Raw genomic sequence first — 12,923 nt, 5'->3', positions numbered from 1 at the left:
AAGGTAATGCAGCTTTCCACTATCTCACCATCTTCTGGTCTTGCAATACAGCTTTTTATCCAGGATGATTGCTCATCAATTTTAACACTTTTCAGATTGATGCCATCCCATTTGTGGATGTTTCATTTTATTTCTTGAACTTTAGGAGTGTACTTAAGGAATTCAGTTCCTGAGCCTCAATGTTAGGGTGTTAGGCCTACATGTTCTTCTGGTAGATGCAGGGTTTCTGGTCTACTTCTCAGGTCTTTGATATGCTTTCAGTTCAGTTTTAAGAGAGAGGGGCTAAATTTCATTTGGCTACATATGGATTTCCAGTTTTTCCAGCCCCATTTGTTGAAGAGGCTATCCTCAGCACACTATAGTGATATAATCACATCAATGTTTTTAGCAGCACAATTCACAATAGCTAAGCTATGGAGTCAACACACACACACACACACACACACATACATGTATTACTCAGCCATAAAGATGAATAACTTTATAATAGTTGCCATTATATGGATGAATCTGGAGACTACCATGCTAAGTGAATTAAGTCAGTCTCCCCAAATACAAATATCAAATGTATCAAATGTTTTCTTTGACATTTGGAAGCTAATCTACACTAAGGAGGGAAGAGTGGAAGAATACAAATTCCAGGTATTAGACAAAGAGAAATGAAGGAAAAAGAGTACGGTAAGGAAAGGAAATGAATGGTAAGAAAAGGAATGAACCTGACATTGTGTTCCTATATGTACATTTGCTATGTACATATAGGAACACAATGCAGAGAATGTCACCTTTATGTACATCAAAAGCCTGGGGTCCTAATTAGATTAAGATATATTCCATGCTTCTATATGATCTCAAAATGGGCTCTACTCTCATGAAAAACTAAAAAGAAGTCATAAAAAACATAATAAAAATGACACTTTTGCATGTCTAAGTTAACAATCCAGGGGGCTGGGTTTGTGGTTCAATGGTAGAGAAATTGCCTCGCATGTACAAGACCCTGGGTTTGATCCTCAGCACAACATAAAAATAAATAGGTGAAATAGAGGCATTATGTCCAACTACAACTAAAAAACAAATATTAAAAAAAGATAACAACCCAGGTTTGAGTTAGACTTGTTCCCTATGAAAACCCCCAGAGAGAGATCCATGAGCTACTAACTTAGTAAAGACTCATTCACAGCACAAAGAGGTAATGAAGTCAAGCAATTCAGGTACAGAAGGCAAAAAAGTGTAGAAAGTATACAATTTAAGAGAAGGGAGCATGTGTCTGAAAGATGCTCTTCATAGGGTTGGGACTGGGCTTCCCTGCAGCAGTTATCAAGAATATTAGGACAGCAGGCATGAGAACAGAGCAGATTTCAGAATGTAAATAGGAAATGTAGATGGAAGGGCAGGTCAGGGCTACAAGGCCATGGGAAGTACAGATAAGACCAAACAGAGGCTCCATCTCCTGTTGGAGACAAGCACAGATGAAGAGAAATCACTGCAGAAGGAGGAGCTACAATCTTACAGAGTTAAAAGGAGTCAAGTCCATTCCAGAGCCAACATACCTGAAGCCTGAAGGCCAGGGAATCTGCATGCTAGTTTCCTCTTGCTCATCAGAATTTTTCTTGTAATCATCTTCTCTTTGCTGACACCTGTGGCATCATCGAGGACATGCTCTGTAAGTATGTGCAAATAAGACAGGATTTGTAAAATGCAATAGCACCCAGATATATTTCCAAACACTAGAAAATCAGAGTGGAGGTAGGTTGTGCTTTGGGGAAGGAAGAGATAATAAAAATCAAGCAAAATCAAAGGAGAAACACATTATTAAAGAAAGGAAAACTCATCCTAAGGAATTTAAAAATATGCATAATAATAATACACTGCACGTATACCCATTATATATGAAAAACCACGTATAAAAAATGTGTAATACACACAAGAGGGATCTCTATATTTATCTGATGGACAACTGCTCCTTTGGGCTCTTGACTCCACCTGTGCATGGGAAACTTGCATCTATGATATGTACGGGCTCACATGTCCACTCAAAGGCCCTTGGGCCTTCTCAGAGGAAATTGAAAGGAGAAGAGGGTTCAGTAACAATCCCAATTCTCCCTTTGCTAACTACTCCTAGAAAACCCATTTCTTATGTCCCTGCCAATTGACCCAACCTATCAACCCAGGCACAGTGACAGAAATCACGTGTCCAATGGACATGTCATCTTTTGTACATGTGCCTAGGTATTCTTGGGTGGGTGGTGCCCATGCAAAAGTTCCTAAAATAAAGTAATACAATTGACAAAAAGGGCTTTAAAGTAACAATGAATTCATGTTTATTATCCAAATATAATTAATCTTAGTCACTATTTCTGGAGAGAACATTCTACAGAGACACCAGGGCATGGGACAAAAAAAGGAATTTATTGATCTTGATCCACAGGCAGAAAAGATCATGAATAGAAATGATGGACATCATATTTTTCTTTGGGGGGGGGGACAACAGGGATTTAACTCAGGGGACTTGATCACTGAGCTACATCCCAGCCCTATTTTGTGTTTAATTTACAAATTGGGTTTCACTGAGTTTCTCAGCACCCCGAGGCTTTGAATTTGAATAATACTTTTTGCTGAGGCTGGCTTTGAATTCATCATTCTTCTGTCTCAGCCTCCTAAGCCACTGGGATTATAGGCCTGAGCCCCCATGCCAAGCACAGCAGACATAGTTTAAAGACAAAATCAGTCAGATCCACCTGACCTCTGTACCTACTCTGAAACAAGATGGGTCTCCTGCCTCTGCATGCATATATCTCAGCCTACACAGTAGAGTTGAGTGCAGAGAATTTTTGCTTTCCTAGGGAGAAAAGTTAGATTCATTTGAATTATGATAGGAATACTCACTGGCTTCATCCATAGCAGAACTGACTGTAGGCTCAGCTGATGGGAAGACAGAGCTTCTGACAAGTTCTTGTGTGTTAGATGAATTAGGATGATCCAAGGGTAGAAAATAAGTTTTCCCCAGCAGGAGGTCATCCTCTTTCTCCTCCTGCAGTTCACCATTGGGAATGCTGAGACAAGGAAGAATAACCAAAAAATCAAGGTGGTTTAGAAGCTACAGCCTCCCAGTTGGTTATGATTCAAAGTTGAAGAGTGGAGTCCCCTAACAGGTGCCTGCCTTCAAAAATAATCTAGAAAACCATTTTCAACTCATGGACATAATTTAGGTGCCATAGTATGAGAGAGAGAGTGAGAGCCACCAGTGTCCAGTGTACTGGCCAGATAACAAGCTGATGAGAAAGGAGGCTCAACTTCATCTATAAAGTACAACTACAGAAGGATCATACAATGAGAAGCAAAGCTGTAGTTGAACCTAGGGCATGACTGATGCTGACACTTGCATATAGATGGCCAGCAAATACAGTCTGGTACATGAGAGAGTGCCCTCAAAATGTGTGCCTTCTAGAACTTTTTCTATCCATTTTTTTGACATAATACTTTTGGGGGGGGGAAGGGGTAGAAAGGGAGTGTATTTCTGTTTTTCTTGCTATGACATACCTGTCCGGGATTATCAGGCCATAGTATAGAAAGATAGTATGCCTCTAATTCTGATTATTCAACTTAAAATAAACAAGTGATTTTGTTAAAAGGAAGAAATGCCCAAGACTGACTGTGCAGTTCTTCTCAGTCACGCTCAGTGTACCAGCACCAGGAAGATAAAAGATAACCTTGCTAAAGGGCTCCATCACACTGGGCTTAGTCAACATCACCCCTGCCAACAATAGTCTTTTTTACATTTGGTGATCAAATGTGTCTACTTTTGACCTCATGGTCTAATCTTTCAGGTTATCCTTAACCCCTTATTTTGCCTTTTCTTACAATCTCCAGATTATTTGTTGTTACCTGGAATTCAGTGAATTTTGGTCTTTTTCATCATCATTTTCATGGTTTTCTACAAACAATTCAAAAACATCCAGGAGTCATTACATAGTGCTATTTCACCCATTTCAACACAGAGCCCAAGTGGGTTCTTCAGTCACCTTGGCTAGACAGGAATAAGAATCTGCAGGAAATCTTGAAAGTTATTACAATTTCGATCAGGAATGAGCAGAAAAAAGAGTCATGGAAAATGGAGTGGGCTAAGGGGTGAAGACAAAATGACTTCTGCCACGTATAGCCCAGATAAAGTTCAGTTGTCATAATCTTTCCCATCAGTTTTCACAATTTTTCTTTGTGTGTTGACTTAGTCCTGTTTGCCAAGGAGGGTCCAAGAAGGAGCCATGTGCTAGTGACTTATGAAGGCCATGTTCCCAGAATAAAGAGGCAGCAGAGTCAAGGAAGCAGGGTAGATCAAAAGCCTAGACAGTGTGTGATTCCAGGGAAGGTGGCATGTGTCTGAAAGATGCTCTTCATGGGATTAGGACCCCCCATTAAGCTGGGCTTTCCTGTGTCAGTTACAGGGAATATCAGGACAGCAGATGTAGGAACAGAGCAGATTTCTGAATGCAAACAGGAGGTGGAGATGGAACAGCCTCTCAGGGTGGGAGACCATAAAATAGAGACATAAGACCAGACAGTCTCCATCTGCTGTTGGAAAGAACCAATGGTGAAGAGAAATCACAGCAGAAGGAGCTACCTCCTCATAGAGAGAGCTAAAAGAGGTAAGTGCATCCCAGAGCCACAGAAGCTGTCACCACTCTACCCGAAGCTTGAAGTCCTGGGAATCTGCATGCCATTCTCCACTTGCAGAAGAGTTGTTTTCTTTTCATGATCTTCTGCTTCATGACACTCATGGTATCAGTGAGGACATGCAGCTCACATCCAGGTGTTTTGACAGCCAAGCCTCCAAGGGCATCACCCTCAAGCTTGGGAAGGTTCTGCAGTTCAATGCAAGTATCCAAATTCAGTTCTGAAAATAAAACAGGAACTATTATCCTGTGACACAACTATTGACCCCAAAGGGTCACCTAATGAAGAAAGCAGCCTTGCACAAAAAAGTCTAAGGATTTATGTGTAGCTTATAGAGACTGATACTTTCAGGGCTGGGGTTGTAGCTTGGAGTTAGAGCACTTGCCTCAAATGCATGAGGCCCTGGGTTCTATCCTCACTACCACATAAATATAAAGACATTGAGACTGATACTTTCATTTTGTTGATGATTCTGGCATATCCAGTATGATAAACTTGACAGGAGGCAAGTGTGCTTACAATTCTTGAAAATATTCAAGAAATATGGAAGTTATAGACACCTATAGCTCCCCAATATAAAAGGCAATAATACCACTAGAGATCTAGGCAGAGCTTTTAGTCAGGAAGTGATCATCAAAGTTAAGCAAAATCATAGTAGAAGGAAAACTATATGAAAGTAGAGAACTGGGGAAGAATCATCCCTGGAATATTTTAAATCTTACTCTGACTAACTTATTTTATATACAGGCATTATTACTAATAGAACTACTGTATATGCCTAACATATAATGGATATATCTGATGAACAGAAAATTATGAACATTCACATGTGGGATTGTATAATATCAATATTCTGGCCACAAGAAGTCAGAAATAATTTAGAAACCTGAGGGAAAAAAAGAGATGTTTGAAAAGCAGATGCTCAAAAATTCCCTGTGAGACACCAGAACACAATCACTCAACTGAGCCTGTAGGCTTAGTCTTGACTGGGATTGTGGGAGCACCCAGTAGAGTCCAGCAGGAAGAAAAGATGGTGAACCTCCGCAAGTTTTCACACCTGCTTCAAGAACTACACACCAGTGACACACACAGAGCCCATGCCAGGGAGTGCTCTACATGAGGCACAGGTGTTTCTTCTCTTGCATGGCCCTCAGATGTTTGTAATGAGTGCAAGGGTGCCCACATCTGTCAGATGAGTGTGGCACCTGACATGAGAACCAGAGGCTCCAGAAGCTGATATTGAGGGAGACAGAGAATCAAGATGAACACAACCCAGATTAAGGGGACAAGGAGGGACTAAAACTCAGTCTTCACATCTGAGAAGAATTGAGTCCTTGTGAGGACACTGGCAACATGGCTATGAAGACAGACGAATGGAGAGGATGGACTCAGTGTGGAATCAGCAAGGAGACAATTTGTGCACTTTCTGGGTGAAGGTGTCACATTAATTTAAAGAGATGAGGAAAGGTGAAAAGTGAGCTGGATATGTCAGGACACAGAATTGTGGGCCCAGGATTTATACTATTACTGAAAAATTGCTCTATATCCAATGAAAATATCTTTTGTGAAATTATATTTATCAAATAACCAGAAGTTATCTGATGATTTGAGATTACAGAGTCAAATCTTTCATTAAAAAATTTTTATTTTTATTGAACTGGTACTATGGAAATTATTTTAATAAACCATGAAAGAGATGAAAGCACCTAAGATATGCCCTTGGTAAAGGCCAGCCCAGGACCTGAGAGTGTATTTAACCCTAGGCCCCAGGCTCCAGCTCACATCACTATGTCAGAGAATCGCAGCTTTAAGTCTGACCGAGAGAACATGTAGAGACCCACCATCTCTGCCACCCACAATATTCTGACAACCAACATGTGGATCAGAGCTTACAAATTCCCTTGCCTTTCCTATCTGGGAAGAGCATCCACTGTTTTCCAGGGTCAGTGTTGGCTACACAGCTATCGATAGCAGAGGAAAGACTCAGCCTGGCTCCACCATCACCACAGATTAACTGGTGATCCAACATTGTCCCCTGACAACTACTCATTTGGGTATTTACATCCAGGTGTGCATCTGAGGCTTGCATCTCTGACACACTGGGGCTCACATGCCCACTCAAAGGCCATTGGAGGCAGGCCTTCTTAGTGACACCTAAAAGGAGAACAGGGTAACTATCCCAGTTCTTTCTTTCTTTAGTACCCCCACCCAGAATGCCCATTTCTTATGTCCCTGTCTGTTGGGGAAACCAGCTTGTGTCTCAGGTACAGTGACAGAGATCATGAGTGTGATGGATATGTCACCTTTGGTTTCTGTGCCTGGATGCTAAGAAGGCCAGAATCAATAAATGGGATGGCAAACTGCAAAGCGTCTTCAGAGTAAAGGAAACAATTAATAACGTGATGAGAGCGCCTACAGAATGGGAAAAGATTTTTACCCCATGCACATTAGACAAGAGCATTCAATCCTCAGGATGTATTAAGAACTCAAAAAACAAAAAACCCAAAAGAAAAAAAAAACATTAAATAACCCAATAAATAAATGGGCAAAGCACTGAACATGCACCTCACAGCCGAAAAAATACTAATGGCCAAAAGATACATGAACAACTCTTTATTATCTCTAGCAATTAGAGAAATGCAAATTAAAACTATGCAGAGATTCCATCTCACTTGAATTAGAATGGCAATTATAAAGAATTCAAGTAACAATAAATGTTGGTGGAGAATGGGGTGAGAAAGGTACTCTCAAAAATTTGAGTAGGACTGAAAATTAGAGCAGCCACTATGGAAAGCAGTATGAAGATTCCTTAGAAAACTTGGAATGAAACCACCATTTGACATCATCAACAGATGAATGGATAAAGAAAATGTAATGTATATAGAGAATGGTATATTACTCAGCCATAAAGAAAAATAAAACAATGGCATTTGCAGAAAATGGATGGACTGGAGATATCATGCTAAGTGAAATAAGCCAATCCCAAACACCAAAGGCTATGTGTTCTGACTTCTAGATGATAACCGGAAAAAAGGGAGGTTGAGGAAGGGAATAATAGAAATCTACTGTATTGGACAAAGGAAAATAAAAGGATGGGAGGAGAGGGAGAAACAGGAAAGACAATAGAATTAACTGGACTTAACTAGCCTTAACTAGCCTTGTATTTGAATACATAACCAGGGTAAATTCACATCATAAACAAAAAGAGCGGGATCATCCACAGGATAAGTTATACTCTACTAATGTGTAATTGGCAAAATACATTCTACTGTCATATGTTACTAAACAAGAACAACAACAACAAAGGCAGGTGTCCAGAAAAGAGTGTCCCTGAAGAAAAATCATCCACTTAAGATGGCTTTGAAGAAAAAAATGAGTTTAAGGCTATTTTCCCAGGATTATTAAACTCCATCACTGTTTGTAGAGAGGACATTCTATTGAGACTCAGTGACCTGATTGAAATTAAAAGGTTTATTGATCTCTCCCCCGAGGGAGGAAAGATCATGGAAAGAATGTAGGATACCATGGAGAGGGGTGTCCAGTGGTTGTATAACATTCCTAGTTATGGGACCCTCTCTGCATTTTGGAAGCCTATGACTCCTTGTGGCCTATGTACCACCTACAATCCATATACATATACAGTCTGTTGCCACCTGGAGGCTGTTAGCAGCTATAAGCAATGCAGCAGAGGAGCTGGCTCCTTATTGTAAATCAACTGTATGAAACTGTGAAGAGATATCGGGTCCATAATCCTTATATTTTCCACATACTACAGAGGCAAATTGGACATTCCTCCTGATATACTTGAGTTGTATGTCCCTAGGGAAATGAATAATGTCCTCAGAAATTGAGCTGACTGGAGGTTTCCAGCAGCCTCATGTCTATCCAGGTCAGACTCAGGAAGAACTGGGTACAATAGGGCCTGCTGCCCACTACTGTGTTCTCCACACACTCTCCTTGAAAATCCCTCATTCTCACCACGATCTGCTTCAGTTTTCTCAAAATTTCTTCAATCTGACTGTTTGGCTCCATCACCCTGAGAGCACACCTCATCATACTCTCATCACTGGTGTCTAGATTCTTCCACTCTCCTCCTCACTATCTTCTCTTCTTGTAAAGTTCCCCAAAGATCAACTGTCTCATCAGGTTAACGTTTGTTAAGATACAGCTGCACAGTGTTACCCATGCTGGCCTCATGCTCCTGGCCATGAGAGAACCTCCTGCTGGGACCACTGAGCCCAGCCTCACTAACCTCTAACTCAATGGACTGCTCTTACCATGTTCCCACTCTGCTTGGGAAAACTGCATTCCTACATCCCCCTGAATAATTCCAACTCCCTATCCTGCATTTGAAGTCCTCATTCCTGGCCCCACAAGGTTATCCAACATCACATCCCAACACTCCAATACACCATCCTTCCTTGTCAGGCTGTCTCCTCCCTGACTCTCACTCTGCTTCTCTGTCTTCCAGCATTCAGGTCTTTGTCTACAGGTGCTGCTCCCTGCCTGTCATGTACTGTGTGTCCCCAAGTCTCAGTACATCCATTATTAATCATCTGTCATTGAAGACGCTCAGTAACATGCATGAGAGATCCTCTTGACCTGAAGGAGAAAGTATCTTAAACCAATATACCTGTTTGTGAAAGCAATGGTAAAACAGAGAAAAAAAGGAGATTAGACCCTGAAGAATTGAAAATGGCTACTGACACAAGAATCTCTTCATGGACTCTTGGCAATGTGGACAGTTTCTTCACAAAGGTCTTGTACAGCATGCTTTCTACCAGCCACTCTGTCGTTATATAATTTTGGTGGGAAGGAGAACTCCTTTTATATGTCCAACCCCTGAAATCCTGGCCCATTCCTTTTCATGAAAACCTATTTAGTATCATTATATCAAATCAAATTTCCTCCCCTTCAATCTACTTCTTTCAGTTCCTTGAGGCTGGATCCCTCAATCATTGGGTACAATATTTATTTCCACTGTGTCTAAACCTCCAGCCCCTCCTACATATAGTATCTATTATGAAAAGTGGCCAAATCTGTGAAGTCCCTTGGGAAAGTCTCACCTTCCCTCAAGGATATTACTTTTAAACTACCTTGAACTCAGACTGAAGGGCTTTGGGGTAGTTTGGTCTCAAAGTGGCTGTAATTCAATGTAGACTCACTCTCTCTACCACTTCCGTGAATGACTACAGAGCTACTACTACCCTCTAGGTTATCTGCAATAAATATTTTAAATTGGGTTAGAATTTTGTCCTGTTTTCGGTTGCCTGCTTTTATCAGGGAGGAACCTTGCTGACATTTTTCAAGGCTCACAGTAGAAGATCCTCTGCAACTATTGGAGCCATTTATCAAACTCTAAAAGTATTGTTGCATGCCATTAGTGGGCAAGATGCAAAAGTCCTCAACAAAATATCAAGTTGTAGCTTAGTTATATTCATTTTGTTTCTGCAGGGCTTTCTATGTACACAGAGGATAGGTCCGAGCAGAGAGGTCAGCACCACTACTGTAGTTACAGCTGTGTCCTGTTCACAATATACACATTAGGGTCAGTGAACCCACACAGGATGAATATTAGTACAATTAGAATGCTCTTTTTCTTCATTTCAGATTCATGTATAAAGGTGAATGTGTCCATCTCTATTTGGAGGGAATGGATGAGGCACTGGCTCTTCCCAGGGACAAAGTATACTGATTAATAGCTCAAAAACCCATGTGAGAGGCTTTATGAATTCTTTGTTCCAGAGAAGCAATGTCTGTTTCTCTTTGAAATTGTCTCAAAAACATTTGTAACATACAGAATTAGAAATGGGTGAACACCCAACCCAGCCTCCTCTTTGAAAGATCAGGCTGCACAGCAGTAAAAATATGTTGGCTGAGGAGCCAGGCAGACATGGGCCCTGTGTTCCCACCACACACTAGTGGAGATTTGGGGGCAGTGACCATGCTGAATCTCAGTGTCCTCAGCACTACTGTAGAGACACCACCAACTGTGAATAGTGTCTCTTGAGGATTTAATGGAGTAGTCTGTATACAGAGATCCCTTGGCAGTGGTTACAGTTCACACGTGTATTTTATTTCTTTTTCTGAAATGTTGTGACACTGAGATTAAACTTTTGCATCACTGCACCTCAGTGGAAATGGGAAAAAGAAAAAGATGGTCACACCTGAAAAGGCACTGACTAAAGCAAGGGTTGGAAAATAAATTTAGTCAGTTAATTTTACTATAAAACATTCTGATACAGTGAGACATCAGACTTCTGCTCTTCCTAAAAACTGATTTAATGAGTAAAGACTCAAGAATTTCAAAAGTTTATCTGAGGAAAAGTTGAACCCTACCTTGAGTGAGAGGCAAGAAGAATATATTTTTTCTCTACATACTCTATAAAGCTTCTACCACTCATGGCTCTTGTTCAACAAGAGTGATATTCCTGGGAATTGTGGAGAGAAATGCTCTCTGCTGTCTGAATAACTGGGTCAGTTCCCCATCATGTACACTGGCCATTGACAATTTACATGAGAACATAACTCTCAGATGGAACAGATGATTCAACATGTAATCTATGGAGGAAAGAATCATTTGTGCTCCGTTGGGTTGAAAACTACAGCAATGTATGGTGGAACAGAAACAGGAATGATTAATTGAAGGATAGCCTTCTCAGAGGAAGTTGAAAAAGTGCGTTAACACTCAAGAACCATAAAAGATCTCCACAATGATTTTTGAATATTCTATCTCATGAAAAGAAGAGAGGAAATCATTAGAAAATAAATGCAATTTCCAAGGACACTGCAGAAGGAATGATTTAACCCCTTTAAAGACTGAGGTCTGACCAATCCCTCCTGGAACAAGTTGTAGTGATGTCTGTGAGATGCTTCTAATCCCCTCCTCCTAACTCCAGTCTACCTGCAACTGTGGCTGGCACATTGCAGACCAGGATTAAAAACAACTGACCTGGCAAGAAAAATAACAAAGCTTCAGATCCACCTGACCTCTGCACCTGCTGAGAAACAAAATGGTCTCCTGGCTCTTCAGGCATATGTCTCAGCCTAGATAGTGGAGTTGAGTGCAGAGAATTTGTGATTACCAGGGAGACAAGTTGCATTCATGTGAATTAGGATAAGAGTACTCACTGGTTCCATCCACAGTAGAGCTGAATTTAGGCTCATGTGATGGGAACACAGAGCTTATGACAAGTTCTTGTGTGTCACATGAATTAGGATGACCAGAGTACTCAAAATATTTTTCATCCAGCTGGAGGTCATTCTCTTCCTCTTCCTGAAATTCACTGTTGATACTGCTGAGACAGCTGAGGCAGGGAGGAACAAAAGATGAAATCATGGTGATTTAGAAGTTACAGTCTCCCAGTTGTTCCCGATTCAAAGCTGAAGGGTGGAGTCCAAAACAGGTGCCTCCCTTCAAAAATGATCCAGAAAACCACTTTCATCTCAAGGACATAGTTTAGGTGCCACGGTATGAGAGAGACCAAGGGCCACCAGTGCTCAGTGTAGTGATAACAAGATAACAAGCTAATGAGGAAGGAGGCTTAACTCACCTATAAGACACAGTCACAGAAGAATCACACAATGAGAAGCATAGCAGGGGCCAACCTTGTGCATAAAGCATGGTGAATTTTAGACACAAGTGTCTGATCAATAGTCTCCTTAATTGAAGAGTCTCAGAGACATTTTGCCTTCTTTGCACATCCATGTTATGACATGATATCATTTTTATTCTATCTATTTTTCTTGCTATGGAATACCTGTTGATGAGCTCAGGCTAACAGTACAGAAATGATTTTTGAGTCTCATCCTGAGTTTGACATTTACAAAGGGAACATATGATTTATTTAAGATCTAGAAGTGCCCAAGGCTGCTCAGTTATTCTTGAGAAGACTTACTCTTACAATACTATAAAGAAGACAAAGAATTTTGCTAATGGGTTCCATCATCTTGGGTTGAATCAACAACTTCACTGCAATCAGCACTCCTACTGTGCCTTTAAGAAACTTGACTACATTTGACCTCATGCTCTGTACTTTCAGGATTCCTGCACCCCTTTTATTTTATCCATTTTTTTTCTTGCCCCTGGTCATTCATTGTTACCTGAAATAAAGTGACTCTTCTTTATCATTGTCCTCATTGTCATGGTGTTCTGTAAACATATTCAGAAATGCAGAAGTCATTAAATAACTCCCCTTCACTCATTCCAATACAGACACTTCCCTCAGAAGAAGACATAATTTATGTATATATAA

The 12,923-nt window shown here is 40.7% G+C and overlaps 1 long non-coding RNA gene across 1 annotated transcript; it reads right to left on the bottom strand.

Moving 5' to 3' along the window:
* Positions 1-1,553: 1,553 nt before the first annotated feature.
* Positions 1,554-12,693, bottom strand: LOC144368363 (uncharacterized). The gene is made up of 3 exons (XR_013428136.1): positions 11,800-12,693; positions 2,884-4,888; positions 1,554-1,658 (listed from the first exon to the last, which is right to left on the bottom strand). It is a non-coding gene; the product is annotated as an uncharacterized LOC144368363 (long non-coding RNA).
* Between the last annotated feature and the right edge of the window lie 230 nt (positions 12,694-12,923).

Source organism: Ictidomys tridecemlineatus, chromosome 11 (assembly GCF_052094955.1).
Source record: "Ictidomys tridecemlineatus isolate mIctTri1 chromosome 11, mIctTri1.hap1, whole genome shotgun sequence".
NCBI classification, from domain to species: Eukaryota; Metazoa; Chordata; class Mammalia; order Rodentia; family Sciuridae; genus Ictidomys; species Ictidomys tridecemlineatus.
The sequence above is the reverse complement of the archived record's forward strand: the minus strand, read 5'-3'. Positions and strand labels throughout refer to the sequence as shown.